The sequence below is a fragment of the Manis javanica genome, chromosome 10, assembly GCF_040802235.1.
Source record: "Manis javanica isolate MJ-LG chromosome 10, MJ_LKY, whole genome shotgun sequence".
Classification (NCBI taxonomy): Eukaryota; Metazoa; Chordata; class Mammalia; order Pholidota; family Manidae; genus Manis; species Manis javanica.
Genome location: NC_133165.1, coordinates 106326895 through 106343776, shown reverse-complemented (window position 1 = coordinate 106343776; position 16882 = coordinate 106326895). Strand labels below are relative to the sequence as shown.

At 47.3% G+C, this 16882-nt stretch overlaps 1 protein-coding gene across 3 annotated transcripts in view; it reads left to right on the top strand.

The window, feature by feature from the left end:
* The window catches only part of LARGE1 (LARGE xylosyl- and glucuronyltransferase 1), a 500680-nt gene that overhangs the window by 378207 nt on the left and 105591 nt on the right, over positions 1–16882 (top strand). The gene's annotated exons all lie outside the window — the stretch shown is intronic.

Sequence of the window (16882 nt, the reverse complement as noted above, 5' to 3'; positions counted from 1 at the left end):
AGTGAAAGGCTAGTAGGAACTAGAGAGCAGAATGCCTGCGTGACTTTAGCCACAACCAATGAAAAAGAGCAGGATCCAGGAGAAGGAGAGACACCAGGAATGCGGGTGGACAGGCTGCCGTCTGCTGGTCAGCTGTGCTGTGGGTCAGGTTCACGTGGACCTGGCGCCTCAGTGATGTGGGTGAACCCTTCTCTCCTTGGCTATAATTGACTCTCTCTGCATTGATTGTAGCTTTATAAATGCTAACCCCCAGGGGTGGGGTAGTTTTACTTATCTCTGGGAGACTAAGATATAACCATATATAGCTGTCCAAGGGAGGAAGTCAATGAAAGGACATCGAAAGTGTTCGCTGTCAGAGAGCTCAAGCCTTTATATAATAACAATGAAGTCAGCTTGTCCTTAGACCACTACGAGAAAATGGAAATTGGCAAACAATTTTCAAAAACTCATGTATAATAAGTCAGAGACCATGGAAGAAGCTCAGACAAACAGAACCCTAATAGGCCCTGTGTTTGCACACTCTGTATTTATTATTCATGTATAGCCTACTTTATCCCACAAAGGGTTTTAGGCAACTTTTAAGAAAAGATACCATAATTTATGCACAAGAATCTTTGTATCCCATACTTTCTTCAGAGTTCAGCTTTGAGCTTCCTGGCAGCCAAAGTAAAAAATCTACTCAGAGGATTCTTGCTTCAAATAAATATATGTGTGTGTGTGTGTGTGTGTGTGTGTGTGTCATTTATTTCCAGTGGACTCGTGTGAATCCCACTGTTTAGTTTAGAAGGGAATTTCTCACGAGGAATGCTGACTTGGTCCTGTGGGGGACAGTGTCCTCAGCAATGTCCCTGCAATAAATGCAGTGGAGCACTTTGTAAAGCTCTTCTGTTCAGTGTCCTTCAGGGAAAGCTGGAGGCTTGACGTGGGACTTCAACACAGGCCCAGGCGGTGTGGCCCCATCACGTGGCATTCTGCGGTTCTCCCGCTGGCCTTCAACCAATCACCTATCGCTATGATGTCTGGCCATTGGGTCTTGGGCAAGACTTAAATAGCAGCAGCCCAGATTGTTCAGGGTTAATTTCTTACAGCAAAAGAAAGGAGCATTTTGTAAGCTCTAATATAAATTCATTGAAATGGTCCTAATTTTGACTAAGAAAAGAAGATGAGAAAACCGTAGCCATCTTCAAGGGAGTCCAACTTAAACTGCTGAACCTCGCTTAGAGAGTGTGTCATTTTTATTCCATCCTCTTTGTCTACCCAAGGTGGGCATTGTTTCCTCCTTTGATGTCTCTGAAATGTTATTCTGACAAACACACAGCAGCAGATGCCTTCCTGACCTATTCATTCTCAAGCAGCCTTGAGTCCTAAATAAGGAACAAATGTCATCCCAGGCAGACTTCTGCCCACCCCTTGCTACTAAATCAGTGACCTTTTCCAGACTGAGTCTGTGACAAAAGCTTTTTGATGCAGCTGGCTCAGCTGGGACTGGCGTGCTGGAACTGTCACCAGGCCACGTCCTGGGGGCCTCAGCCCTGCAGCCTCTGCATCTGCCACTCTTCCCTCTTTTCTTGGCACTCCTCTGAGCAAGGGCGAGTTTCTTTTCTCCTCAAATGCCGCTCAGCTTGCCCAGCCCCCATCTTCTCCAGTAGGCCACCTGTCCCCAACACGCTCTATCCCTTTACTTTACTTTCATGGTATCTCTTAGCACCTGGCATTTTATTATATGCCTATTTGTGGTCTAGCTCCCCCACTAGAATGAAGGTACCATGAGACAGGCTTTAGTTTTATGGCTTTGTTGTTGTGAATGACTCAGAGCCCAGAACAGTGCCTGGCACATAATCGGCACTCAGTACATTAACTGTTGGATGGGTGAATGAATGGATGGTGGATGGATGGGTATCAGAGGGATGCATGCATGAATGAGCGAATTTAGATTGGAATGAAGTCTCTGGCTCCTTGTTGAGAATTATTTGCTTAGTGATTATTTACACACGTACGCCTTCCCTCTCTGGTGCTCTCCCACCACTGCCCAATTACCAGACGAAATTATTTTCTACCTTGAACTTGGAAGCCTCCATTTAGTCTTCATCAGAAAGGATATCAAAGCCATTTAAAGATCTTGTGCTTGTTACTGTTGGTGATTTAATACTGTGCCAAGAGAGGACCATTAGCTGAGCATTAGAGGTATGTTGTCCTTGGCTGGCTTCGAGAGGACTCTCTCCAGGGGGACAGCCATGAGCAGGCTTACAGAGCGGCTTCGCGAGCAGAGCTGTTGTCAGCTTTTCCCCAGAGGTTTATGTGGTGTGTTTGCTGGTCAGCATTTGGAGATGTTGGTGAGAAGAGCCTGTGTAAGGGCCTGAAGGAAGCCAGGGACCACCCATATCCCCCATTCTAGCTGTTCATTTCTGCAGCCTTCACTTCCAAGTTGGTGTTGAGCAGCCGAGAGGCACAATTTTGTTAAGAAACAAGGATTCTGGTCTCAGCTATGTGATCCTGAGCATATTATTTCCCCTCGCTGCAACTCAGTTTCATCATCATACCATGAAAAGGTTGGCCTCACTGATTACTAAGGTTTTTTTCCAGATGTAGTATTTGTAACCATATTAAAACTTTGCATTTGTATGGTACTCCAACTTCCTTTTGAAGGCTGCTGTTTAGCATGCCTCTGTTACAGCACACATTCCAGCCTATCTATTTTTGTTCATATGCTGTGTCTCCTTGATGAAACTTCAGCCTTTCTGAGACCTGTCTTGTCTCATACTCTGTTTGTCACCCAGAGTCCAACACGATGCCCAGTCTTGGTACTTTCTGTGAAAACACGACCCAGCTCCCTTCCTGCACTTGGTTACCTGTGGATCGAGTTGTACATGTGCAGTGAATTGCCCCAAAGCCAGAAAATTTGTGCCAAATTCATACATCATCCACACATAAGTTCTCGGAATCTGATCACTCCTGCACACCATCTCTAACACCACTTTGATATATACAGTTTCCTTTAATCACCTCTTTTTCTCCTTCTTCTTTTATCTTCATCCCAGAAAAACAACACCTGGGCTTTAGGGTCACACGCAGATCCCAGCTCCATTGGTTACTACTTCACTGTGCGAAACTGGGCTAGTTACATTCCATGCACATCCCTAACAGGGACTAAAGAAAGATTAGTGGTTGCCTACTGGGCTCAGTTCAAGACACCCCATTCCCTCAGCCTTCTCCGGGATGATGCTTAATGATTGTTCTTTAGGATATGATGCCTCTTAAGTATGATACCTCTGTTGATGTTTATCTTGGAACGTCTGTACTTACTCTAGCAAAATGGTATATATGCATGTTAGAAGTCTGAGAGCACCATGGTGCTTACTAAAGTGTCTACTAACCTCCTTTCTTAACAGTGTCCTGAAAACATTAGGTGCTCAATTCATGTTAAGAGCTGATGAAGGAGACAGTGTGAAGGAAAAGAGCGCCTGTACCACGTGGCCTTGGTCAGGTCACAGGCCCTCTTCCTGCTTCTAGTTTCTCAGCATTCAAATGAGAAGTTTGGACCAAAATATTCTCCAGGCCCTTGCAGATTTGATGTCCTGGGCTGGGTTGCTACACCGGTTTTTTTCTTTGAAGTCATCTTTAATTCAGGAGTTTCCCTAGACATGGAGCTAACGTATGTGACACAGCGTTCTTGTGTGAGCAGTTACCCTCAGGTCATGGACAAAGGAAGATGGTTTGGGGCTCAGCTTTCCCTCAGAAGTGGGCTGGCTTGGCCTGCATATGTTTCAGGAGAAAAGCCGGGAAATTTATTTCTCTCCTGGAAGAACATGTATCATGTTGCACGTATACTAGGCATTCAATCCAGAGTTGGTGAAAGTCTTACGAGACCTTGGTTTTTCATTGATGATGCTAGGGTAGCCAATTATGAATCTCACCCTAGATACAGCATCTTGTGAATGAAAGGTGGTGGCAGTTGTAGTGAAGTAGTAAATATGGGCTTTGGAGTCAAGACTGCTTAATCCCAAACTTTAGGTCAAGGAAGATCTAGTGCATTGACCATCTAGAATCTCTGCCTTGAGATGCCACGTCAGCTCTCCTTTACCCAGTGTCACATGGTAGCCTTCTGCTGTCATACAGGGGAGACCAGCCATACACATCCTCATTTAGGAGAATTCCTTTTCTGGCTTCTCTTCCGCCTTTGCTCAAAAGCCACACATTGGAGCCATATTCCGCCTTGGTCTTCTCCATTAGCCTCTCCTTTCAATGAGCTCGTCTTCTTAAATGCCATTCCTGTTCCAGTGATACCTAAATCTACAGCTTGGATCTCAGGATTAACTTAGGAAAAGTAGAACTCTTGATTCCACCCCATTGTGATATATCCATACTTTGGAGTACCACTCAGCAATAAAGAGGAATGTAATATTAATACATATAACAACTTGGGTAAATTTCAAAACTATTTTGCCAAGTACAGGAAGTCAAACATGAAAAACTTCGTGCTTTAGGATTGTGATTCTATGGACTTGCAATCCTAGAAAAGGCTAAACTACAGTGACAGAAAGAAAATCCGTGTTTGCACGGAGCTGGGATCCAGGGAAGTAGATTGGCAGCAAAAGGGCCATCAGGAACCTCTAAGGTGTTAGAATGGCTCAATATCTTGATGGTGACGCTGATTACATGACTCACACACTTAGCAAATTTTGTGCCTCTTCTGCATCCCAATGGCCCACCCCACAGTGATTTGTTAAAGTCGCCTTTACCACTGGAGGCTCACTGGCTCCAAACACGGGCTGCACTGTCATTCGGGCAGTACCATTCAGCGAGCAGGAAGGGCTTAGATGCTCTCCCACACCGCGCTGAGCCTGGGAGATGTGGGTCACAAGGGGAGGCAGAGAGCACACCCTCCCGCATACGGCCCATCTCCTTACTAGACTGCAGCCGAGGCAACCACTCTCACCTCCACCTCCTGGGATAGCCCTCGGCCTGAGCATGTCACCTGCACACAAACCCCTCGGAAGATGTTTGTTGACTGTGATGTACACCCACAACCCTTACTTTTCTCCTTATCTCGAGGCTTGCATATCTAACAAGAAATTTCTGAAGGAAAGAAAGGAAAAAAAAATCCTTGAGTGTTAATCCCTCAGATCCTCCAGTGAACCCTTCCATACACAGCAACAAGAAGGATCTTTCCAGAACAGAATTCTGATCACATCGGCCACTTACTCTAACGGAGGCTGTGGAGCACTCCGACGTTGCACTGTCCACAGTGTCTTCTTCTCAAATAGTGCCACCGTGTTGTGTCACTGCCTGCCTAAGACCCTTTAGTTGTCCCTCCTGCTTGTCCAGCATGGGGAACCCAGGAGGCCGCATGGGTCTGCCTGGCCAGCTGCAGTGTCCTCTTCCCACCATCCTCTGCTTGGTCTGGGTCTCAGCCTTGGTGGCCTGTAGTCCCTTGAGAGGCATTTTTAGCTTTGACACCAACCGGTTCTCCAGGCCTCTGAGGACACCAAGTAGGTATCCTACAACTCAGTTCTGATGCAGTTACCCAGAGTTAGCAGCAGGTACTGCAGATGTAAGGGCTCAGTCCCATAAGACTGTGTCCCTCAGACGCCAGTCACAAGTAACAGGTCTCCAGGTTACCCACAAAGTTGGGGGTTTCTGCTATCCCCCTCTGCACATAAGTTCACTGATTTGCTACAATGCCTCCCAGAACCCAGGAAATCACGTTAGTGACTGTTACTGGTTTATTATAAAGGGTGTAACTCTATGCATTCCTGTTCTCTGGTTTCTATTCCTTCAATGGCCTCTTGCATCTTATCCATTCTGCTTATAAATCCTTCCAGGGTTTGTTTCACTTCTGTAATCTCCTTCCTGGCATCTGTGATCTCCCTCCAGACTTCATCCCTTAGCTCTTTCATATTTCTCTGCATCTATGTCAGCATGTTTATGATTTTTATTTTGAATTCTTTTTCAGGAAGACTGGTTAGGTCTGTCTCCTTCTCAGGTGTTGACTCTGTGATCTTTGTCTGCCTGTAGTTTTGCCTTTTCATGGTGATAGAGATAGTTTGCAGAGCTGGTACAAGTGACAGCTGGAAGAGCTTTCCTTCTTGTTGGTTTGTGGCCTTCCTCTCCTGGGAGAATAGCGACCTCTAGTGGCTTGTGCTGGGCAGCTGTGCACAGACAGGGCTTCTGCTTCCTGCCTGGCTGCTGTGGAGTTTATCTCCGCTCTTGCTGTGGGCATGGCCTGGCTGGGGCTGCTCCTCCAAAATGGTGGAGTCCCATTGGAGGGGGAGCAGCTGGGAAGCTATTTATCTCTGTAAGGGGCCTCTGTGCTCCCTGCTGCCCAGGGTGTTAGAGTGCCCAGAGATCCCCAGATTCCCTGTCTCTGGACGAAGTGTCCTGCCCTGCCCCTTTAAGACTTCCAAAAAGCACTCTCCAAACCAAAACAACAACAAAAAAAAAATTGAATTAATAAATTTTTAAAAAAAGAAAAAAGCACAATTTTCTTTGTCCTCAGGTGCCAGTCTCAGGCACCCGCTCACCGGTCTTGCTTCCCTGTTTCCCTAGTATTGGGGTCCCTGTCCCTTTAAGACTTCCAAAAAGCACTCGCCAAAAAAAAAAAAAAAAAAAAAAAAAAAGCAATGGCCGCTCCCGTTTCTTTGTTCTCCGGCGTGGCCTCAGGCACCCGCTCACCAGTCCTGCCGCCCTGTCTCCCTAGTATCCAGGGCCCTGCGCATGCACTGTGTCTGCGCTCTGGTCCAGATGGCTGGGGCTGGGTGTTCAGCAGTCCTGGGCTCCCTCTCCCTCCCTGCTGACTCCTCTCCTCCCGCCGGGGGCTGGGGGTAGGGGCGCCCACGGGCCGGGGCTTGTATCTTACCCCCTTCACGAGGCGCTGGGTTCTCTCAGGTGTGGATGTGGTCTGGATGTTGTCCTGTGTCCTCTGGTCTCTATTTTAGGAAGAGTTGTCTTTGTTATATTTTCATAGATATATGTGGTTTTGGGAGGAGATTTCTGCTGCTCTACTCACGCCGCCATCTTAGCTCCGCCCCCCCAGGCCAAGAATCTTTTATCATGTTAGTATCTGTTTTGAATTTCCTCCTAATCCTTCTTTATTGAATTAGCATTACTACACCTCTCTAATCTGCCTGAGGACCAGCCATAAGAATACAGAGGTGTTTTGTGCTTAAGCTTCCTGACCGCTTCTCAGCCACCCAGAGACCTCTTCTGGTAACTTCCACCTTCCAGGCTGTGTTTCAGAGGATAAACTTTGCTTAGTGTCTGGCCTCTGCACTTGTGGAGTTTCAGTGAGTAATAATGTTGCAATCTCAGAAATACTGTAAGGGGGGGAAAAAATTAAGTGATAGCTACAAAAGACCCAGAAATGTACAGTAATCATGATAGTAAAGTTGAAAAAGTGTTTTACAGTTCACACCATTTCACTTCACTCTTAAAACAACCTTATGATGGAAATTGGGTGAATTGTATCATTGTCCATTTTAAAGAAATAAACATTCAAGCTCAAAAATCAACTTGTTTTGGCCTAGAACATATAAGAAATAATTGGGAAAAAACCTACCCGGTGACCACAGACTCCTGTAAACAAGCGTGTTTTCTGCAGCCCCAGTAGGGAAAGTCAGACATTTGCTCCTGCGCACTGTTATCCGTGAGTCAAAGGAGTGTCTTTGAAGAAAGTATCCAAAAGATGCCAGCAAATTGTGTTTTTAAAAAGAGATTCGAGAAGTCCATAGATGGAAGCCACAGCCGGATCCAGGCCCGTCTGCTCCCCCGGAGGAGGCCTCGTCTGAGAGGTGACAGCAGCCGTGTGTCCTGGGAGACAGTGTGATAAAAGCAGTCCTGGAAGAGAGCCCAGCGGCTGGCCCCACATTCCTTTTTAGTTTTTCCCATTTCCAAAGACCAAAGATCATGGAAGGGAGAAGAGAGAAATCATTATTGGAGACTGAGCAGAAGCTTTTAAAGCATAAATTAAGTTAATGTGGGTTCACTTGGGGCTGACTTGGAGGCAGAGACTCACTCTTGCCTCTTGGCAGGTGGAATCATTACCTGGACCTTTATGGGGCTGCAGGCGCTTTCTGAGTCTGAGGCCTTCCTTTTCCATCCCCCCTAGATGCCCCAGTAGTATGTGCTTTCAGCCCAGCACCCTGGGATTAGTGCTGAAGCAATGAGACTAAGAGGACTCCCTAGTGTCCTGGATGCCTGCCTGCAACCCCAGGTGGCTGGTCAAATACACCGCGACCAGCCTTTCTACAACCACCCTCTCATGTCCTTTGGGGCCTTGCTCGTAGTGGTACCAGCGGCAGCCCTTGGCCCTGGGGAGAGCAATGCCTTATAGACTGTACCTACCATGAGTCTGGGATATAACAGGCTTTTGTGACAGAGAGACCTGAACACACGCCCAGGCTCTATGGTCCCTAGCCATTTGTCCTTGGCAATGGACTTTTCCTCTCTAAACCTCAGTGTCCCTGTGGAAAGAGATGAGCACACCATCTACCCCAGAGGGTTGTTGTAAGGTACCTTGGGAGAGTGCAGGCAAAGCACATATCCCAGAGCCCGCGAAAGTGCCCCCAAAAAGGGGGCCGCCCTGGGGAAAACAGACTCCCATCACTGGGCAGCTGTGCACACACACGCACACACACACACACGGCAAGAGCGGGAGAAGACCATGTCTGGGGACAGCTCCCCGTGACGATGTTGAGAAAGCTCTCTCCTGGCTTACCGTAAAGAGATCTCACATGAGGTTGGAAGGGAACTCATCAAATCTAGTTCGAGGTCAACAAATCTGGTCTTCACTCAGTGCAGAAATTCCCCTCCCACAGCACGCCCACTAGGTGGCCTCCCACTCCTAAAGGTCCCCAGACCTGCGTGCGTCACAACTAATGGGCTGTCCTTTGCAGTGACATCTCCAGGCCTCACCCCCAGGGAGAAACTGCTCCATGAAGGAGCCTGTGTTGGTTTTTAAGCTCCTCAGGAGGTTCCACGTGAAATCTGAAAGTGGCCCCCATCTGTGGAAGGCAGGCTGAGACTGCAGGAAGCAGCAGGCCACTCCAGGTTGGTAGGTGGCAGGTTTACCAAGCCAGGGAACTTACATAAACAGGCTTGTCTTCGGTGGGGATGCAGGACCAGCAGATCTTGGCACCTGGCCACCAAATCTTAAAAGCTTTATAGAAACCTTATCAGGCCTTAGTCAGGTATACTGTCCACATGGTCTCAGCACCACATCACTGTCTCAAGGCTGGGTCCTCAGGGCAGCTTCTGGGAGTGGGAAGACAAGCAGAAGAACATTCCAAGGGTAGGGGAGCCTCCAATTGCTGGGATCTAGCTTACAGTCAACAGGCGGTCATGTCTCTCTAGGATGGTCCCTGCCAAAACCATTTGGTTAAGTTCTTTGTAAAGATCCTAAGACCCAGAAGACAGGACTGAGTCCATTTGCTTCACTCCTGGTTTCAGCAGTTGGCACCAAGCCCAGTGCCTGGCAGGGACTCAGTGAGACGGCAAGACAAGGGCCGAATCTTGCAGCCTCTTCCAGAACCTTCCAGTGCTTGGTGTCCATTTTGCTGAACTCTAATGGTTACTTACGGTCTTGCTTATAATAAGCAAAATCTGTCTTCCTTTAGTCTTCATGCATTCAGCCTAATTCTACCTTGTAGAGTGACAAAGATTCTAATTCCTCTTACAAAGTGTTTACCCCTCAGCTATAAGAGGTCCATAAGGGAGAGGGGTGTTTACCTCCAAATGAAATCAGGGTTGGCTGAACAATGAATGAATAAATGGGAGCAGGATGTGAGGGCACTTCATTAAAGGAAAAAAAAAGTGATTCATGAAAGGACTTTTTTAACTGGGGCACCTGGAGTCCAGCTCAAGGACACGCAACGTAAAATTGGGACCCAGAGCCTGTCACGAGTCCCCAGTAAAGCCTCATGGAATAGATAACTTTGCCATTTTACAGAGAAGAAAACCTAGGAGCTAAGAATTTACCCGGGGTTACCATTCTAGTGTAGAAGAGCTCAAATCTGAACCATGTGAGAATTATGTTAAGTTTCAAGGTCAAGTGTGAAAAAAGAGGTCAAGTTGGAGAAGCTGATTCACAGAAAACACGCCAAGCACAGGGTCACCGTGGAGTCCTAGCTTTTGCCTTGTCGGTGTGTTTATAAGCTCTTCACTCCCCTTCTCTGGGCTCCATCTGTAAAAGTAGGCAGTTCCCCAGTAATTACTGTGATCTTCGCAGCTCATGTGAATTTCTGTGATCCCAGGGTGCACTTAGCCAGAGCTGAACGGAGGAAGCAGGCGCTGTGAAACGTGCAAGCTCAGGAGCAGGCCTTTTCAACCCCTTCAGGGCGGTTTAAATACCTTTTGTGTTGCTGCTTATCAGGAGATGCTTTATTATTCTCCACCCACTAGCCAGGGGCACCTAGGGCTGTAGATCAGTTCTTTCAGGGTGTTTAGTAAATGATAGTTTAATGCTGTCTGTTTTCCTTATTATAGACATCCTGCACTCAGGCACGTATTGCATGGTACTTTTATAAGCTTTTCTAGTTTAAAATACCTTATTAGAATAAATATGAGGTTGGGAAGGCATTGTTGCTCTCTCTGCTGATACTCAGGACAGCTCCTGGTTATAACATTTTAATATTCACCTGCTGGCATAATAAGCACAGCTGGTTTGATACTCAGCTGTGATTGGCAAACACCCTCTGTGCACCCAGGAGCTTTTCTGGAGGTGGGGAGAAGGAGACAGTAGTGGAAGGATCTGTGATCAGAGCTGGAGCTTCCTGCCCCTGGTGTTTACCTGGAGAGGCTAATGAGTACGTGTCCACTTCCTCGCCATTCAGATAGACTTTACCCATTCCAGATGGGCTGGGATGGTGAGTTACAGGTCATACTTATTTTTCATTCGTTTATCCATCCCTCTGTACTATATTGGGCCCTGGAGCATTAAACTTTCTAATCAGGGAAGCAAATTCATCAAATTTGCACTTTCAAAATATTTCTATGGCTGGGTAAGGAGAATGGAATAGCAAGGGGCTCCCCTGAAGGAAAGGCGATCAGGTATGAATCTGCTGAGGGGTGCCTGGGAAAGATGTGGTAACCTAGGTAAGGAGGGCATAGCAGAGCCTGGGAGGGGATGAGTTTGAGAAATGGTAGATAAAAATCTGGCTATGGATTTGGTTACAGCAAGGATGGGAGGGACGAGGAGAAGGAGGCGTCGAGGTTGATTCAAGGTTTCTAGCTTCAATGACAAGTTAGATTTTGATGCTACCAACTAACCAAATAGGCAAGAGCCACATCATTCTTTAGGGGAAGATTGTGGATTTAGTTTTGGTTGATGTGCATAGACGGTTGCTGTGTAACTGCCAAATGAAGATGGTGAGCAGATAGTTGGATTTCAGAGTAAGAAGCTCTGGAAAGTGTCCTGAGCTGGGATGGAGGCAGGTGAGTATCTTCCTGTCAGTGGCACTTGAAGCCACTGGAGTACAGTTCATCAGCCAGGGATAAAATGTAGAGCGAGAAGAAAAGGACGGGAGTTGGGGGACACCAGCATTGAAGGAGGGGCTGGGGGAGAGGAGCCCTGTGAAGGAGGCAGGGAGAGAATGTTAGGGGGAGGAGAACAGCCGAGACACTCTCGTCACAGAAGCTAAAGGCCTCAGTAAAGTGCATTGGGGTGGGGACAGACAAGGGCCAGCTGGACAAGGGTGGGGCAGTAGGTCCAAATTTTGCAGCATCCAGCTTGTGCAGCGAGTGTCAGTACTTGAATAGGAAAACTTAGACATCACGGACAATGACCATCCCTAACAAACAAGAGATGCATTTCCTCCAGCATCTACCATGAGGCAGGCGCTTGACATATATTCTTCCATCTGCACGTCTGTTCTTGGGGACAGGAGGTAGATTGTGTTCTTGCTCTTGTACAATAAGGACCCTGAGGCTCAGAGAAGTCACACCTTGGCCAAAGCATACAGAACTGGGGCTAGAACCCTTTTTTGTCTGGATTAAAACCCTCTGTCTTTCTGACTCACCACGCTGCCTGCCCTCATATCGAGAGGGCAGATGCCCAGCCTGCTGTTGCTGTGCCCCGTGTGCCATGGGGAAACCTGGTCATAACTTGCTCCGGGGGCCTCCCTCCTGGGCAGCAGGAGCCCTGCATGGAGCCAAAAGCTGCCAAAGGCGGGAGCAGGGGAGTTCCCCGCCTGGAGCCATCCGTCTGCTGGCTGGTGACACCGGCACCAGGGCCCCAGCAGAATAGCAAGCTTGTTCGCTCTTGTCTGGCTGTTAGCAGTGATGTATGAATAAGCAAAGAAGACAGCTTCATTTTCATAAGTTAGCTTGTGCCGAGAGTAAGGAGACGGGGAGCAGGGCACTTCATCATAACCACAGGGCCAGCGCAGAAAACAATGACAAAGCCTTTTCTATTAGTCACGGTGTTTTACTGTCATAACTCCTAAGAAGACTGGACGGCCAGTGGCAAGTGCTGGGGGAGGCAGCGTGCCGGCCACCCGTGTCTTCGCCACCAGAGGAAGGCCCTGGGATTCTGCTTCCTCATGGGATGGCAGGCCGGGATGTGTTTGCAACATCAAGGTTACAGCTTTAGACTTTGACCTCTGGGGACCAGGGTGTAGATGCCACCTGGCTGGTGAGCTGGGACCGGCAAAGCTGTAAGAGACGGCCTGCCCCCTGTGAGCTGTCACCAGCTTATATGTGCCACCACCAGGGAGCAGAAGAGACTCTGCCTAGAAGGGTGTAGGAGATAGCACTATTTTCAGAAGGCTTTGGGGGAGGCACAGGAGTTCGGAGGTGTGTGTGGAAGGGGCAGGTGTGGCCTAAACTGCAGGAGAGGGTGTAGTGGGTGGCTCTGGGGGGAACACCATGGGAGCACCATCCACATTCTCCCACGGAATCAGTCACTCCCTCCCTCCATTCCTCCAGCTCACCCGTGTGTCTGTCACCGCATGGGCCACACTCCTTCATAATTGTTTATCTGTCTCTTCTAGCTTCATCTAGGGTAAGGACTTTTGTCTTTAATTCCATAGTATTTTGTGTGGTATCTTGACACAAAGCAGCCCTCAGTCGATAACTAAACAGAGCCAATAGATGGAGTAAGGATCCTGCTGGCTGAGGAAGAGAGGAGATGGCTGAGAAAGCAGATGCCTGAACCCAGGCAAAGGAGACAGAATGCAGGGCCAGGGAATTCTGGCTGTAATGCTGAGAGCAAACACTCACTGAGCATTTTACTATTTTACAGGTACTGTTAGTAGTAATGTTTGGATAAGCAAAGAATACAACTAGATTTTCACAGATAACTTAGGCTTAAAAAAGAAAATCAATTCTAAGGTATGTACTATTTATTAGTTCTACTTTATAACTGAATGAAGAAACAGGCATGGCGAGGTTAAGTAACTTGCCCAAGGTCACACCGCTGATAAGTGGAGGAGCCAGGATTTGAACCCTGACACTCTGGCTCTGCCATTCATTTCCTTCACTACCTCACTGTACTCAAGAAGTGTGGCACTGAGTTCCACTGGTTTATGAGCCATGTGAACTGGTTTAAATGCCGTGTGAGCTTGCCTCACCCCTGACTGAAGCAGGGGCAGAGGTTCTGGAGTCTGATGAGTAGTTGTCAAACTTTAATGTGCATCCAAACCGCCTGTTTTTTAAAAAATGCAGTTGACTCGGGGGCCAGAATTCTTACTTAGAAGGGTTGAGGTCTGAGGTAATGAGTGTGATATTGCCCCCACATGGAGCCCCTTTAGAAGGGAAAGGAATGAACACTATCTCACCTTATTTTATGGATAAGAACTTGGCTTGGAGGTGCATCTACAGTGGATATTCCTCATCCACAGTTGGAATCGCCTGGTCACGGGGAGTGCGAGAGGGAGGCCTGCTTATAAAACTGGCAGCGGCCAGGGACAGGTGGAAGGTGGGCTCTCTGTCTTTCCACTGGCTCCTGGGAGGAGGGATGGAGGGGGCTAAGCTGCAGGAACACAGACTTGGTTCTCTCTGAAACTGTCAGCCACAGCTCCTCCCATGTCCACTGGGGAGAGAAACAGTTGGGGCAAGAAGCCAGGAAATCCCTCCTTCTAGAACCAGAGAGATAGGAAGCAGCAGCTTCCTGGCCACAATTAACTTCTGGGTTGAAGCCCGAGAATCTGCGGTGTAACAAGAACCCCAGGAGTTTCTGCAGCGCGTTTAAGAAACCAAGTTCTAGAAGGACTTAACTGTTGTGCCAGATGACCTCCAAAGAAAACCACTTGGATGGGCTCGCCCTCTTTCAGAAGCTCCCATGTAAGCTTGGACGATGATATTTAAAAATAGCTTATCTCTTACGTAGAGATATGTTCCAGCCGTAAGAGTTAGATGAGAGAGGTTAGGTAATTTTCTCAAAGCTAACACAGCTGGAAAGTGGCAGGGCCAGGAATGGGGAACCAAGCAATCTGATTCCAGTCTGCACTCTTCACCTCTGGGGACACCGCTGCTCCCGGTTCCCTGTCCATGGATGCAGACCCCTCAGGGTGGGATGCGCAGAGCGGGGCATTAACAAGCAGGCCTGCAAAACCCAGCTACCGTTTTAGTCATCAGAGCAGCTAATGAATCCATCTAAAAGAGCAAGATGATGTCTTAGTAGCTGTTTATCATTTTGCTTTTTCTCAACCAATAGATATTAACATTACAGCTATCATGTTGCTAATTAAGGATTTTTGTTTTTCACCTTAAAGAGCACTGGCATGTTTGAAAGGGTTGTATGCCACCTTCCTAAGAAATGCAGGCCAGGTGCAAATTGAGAGAAGGGAAATATGGATGTTATTCTTCTTGGATTAACATGATTTAAGATTAACCAGGCACAATACTACTTCCCTGGAGATTAAGACCTTGAGTTCAAGGCTTCAGTAGAGCAGCTGATACAAAAGATGCTGTAGGTGATACCGCCCCATCTTTGTGGTTTCCATGCTGGTGAGGAAGATGCCAGAGTTCCCAGGCTGAGTTGGACAATGTGTTGATGTTGGGAATGGGCAGAGGGCAAAACGCTTTGCAGCTTCGAAAATGTGGGGACCCTCATACGCTAACATTACTGGTGTCCCAGTCAGGAGAGGTTTAGCCACCGGGCACTGCTTACTTGGCAGACGTTTATGAGCTCCTCCTAGTATGTTAGATACTCCTGCAGTCATTGCCCCTGGGCTAGTGTAGAGGCCAATATTTACAAACAAAGTGTGTTTGTGCCTGGATTCATCTGAAGAAGTAGGTTGAGGCAGAATACGATGCATGGGATGCCAGAATATAGACTCTGGAGTTTCAGAAAGCTGAATATTACTCTACCTGGAATTCAGATAGTCACCCTAAAGCTGGTGAAAGATCATCCCCTTTTTGTCTGTTCTGAGCACGTGACACCCTTCATGGTACCAAACAATACTACTGTGGCTCCAACGTGGAGTCATTTGTAGTTATGAATTCTCCCAGAGACCCCACATCCTTTCAGCATGAGCTTATTAAATGGGTGCCCCTCACACCCACCACACCCCGCCCCCCGACACACACACACTGCAGCCACAGCATCAGGGCTTAGCACACAGCTTTTTCAACTGAGGGCACCCCCTTTCCGGTCTAATTGTTTTGTACAAACTTCCCATGCTTGTTGTGTGTGGAATTGATTGGCTCTTGCACTTCCTGAATTGGTGATACGTTTTTCTGAGGGATTCTACACGTTTGGGACACGATCATATACAATAACAAAGCGCATGGCAGTATTTTTCCCATGCCTCTAATGTATGTATTCGTGCTGGGGTGATGATTTAGATAGGAGCTCGATAAATTGATCAAATAAATTACATGAAACCCACACAGCATCATTTCAGGGAGCTGTCATCGCACCAAGGAGGTTCTATATCACCCAGCATGGTGTTCCAGGAGAACCGCTGCGGTTTTTTAACATGCCGCTGGGCTTTCATTTAGTCAGGAAGGTCTTTATTTCTCAGATTGGCCAACAGTTTAAGGATTTTAGCTCCAGAAGGCATCGGTTTGCTGCGGAAGCCAGTGATTATTAGTTGAATAACCTTTAGCAAGTTACTTAGATGTTCTGAGCCTCTGTTTCTTTTCCTGTAAAATATGGATTTATAATTCCTACCTCAAATGTCTGTTGTAAAGGTAAGCAGTAATGCACTGAGGTGGTGGAAGGAACGTGGGCATCCGACAAATATTGAAGTGTATGTCGGCTCCATCTCTAGTTGTGCAAATCATGGTCCTTTGTGAGCTTCCGTTTCCTCGTCTGTAAAACTGTGTTGATAGTAATTCCAAAGAGAGTATCTTCTGCAGGGAGTGTAATAGGGTTGTTGATGGAAGGTAGTTGGATCTGATGCCTGGACATTTACTGTTACCTGAACCCCAGGAACATTAATGATCTAAGCAATTGAAATGAGAGACTGACTCACCTAAAATGTTGAGAAATAGACTGAGACAGGACTCACCTTTGATTTGGTCCAGTACACCAAAAACTGAGGCCAATATCAAAGCTGAGCTATGGGGACAGAGAAGCAATTGTTCCTCTAGAAAACACTCCTGCACTGATAATGATGCTGGTTGCCACAAAATAAAGTAGATGTGAGAGTAAAAGCACAATGAGAAGTTGGCCCAAAGGTGGTCCTCTCTGTAGGCTCCCATCTCATTGGCCGAGGGTCATTTCCTCTTCCACTCACACCCAGAAAGCCAGTAGATTAAATCACAATGGGGAATATTAGAACTGGAACATGCCAAGAGTAGTATGTCAGTACGTAAGTGCTTGTTACGTGAGTTTAAGGGATGGAAGGATGAATGGATGGTTGGTGGGTTGGTTAACTGGTTTGGGATTCTGCCTTTATCACAAATTAACTGGGTGACCTTGGGCAAGTTCATTAACTACTCT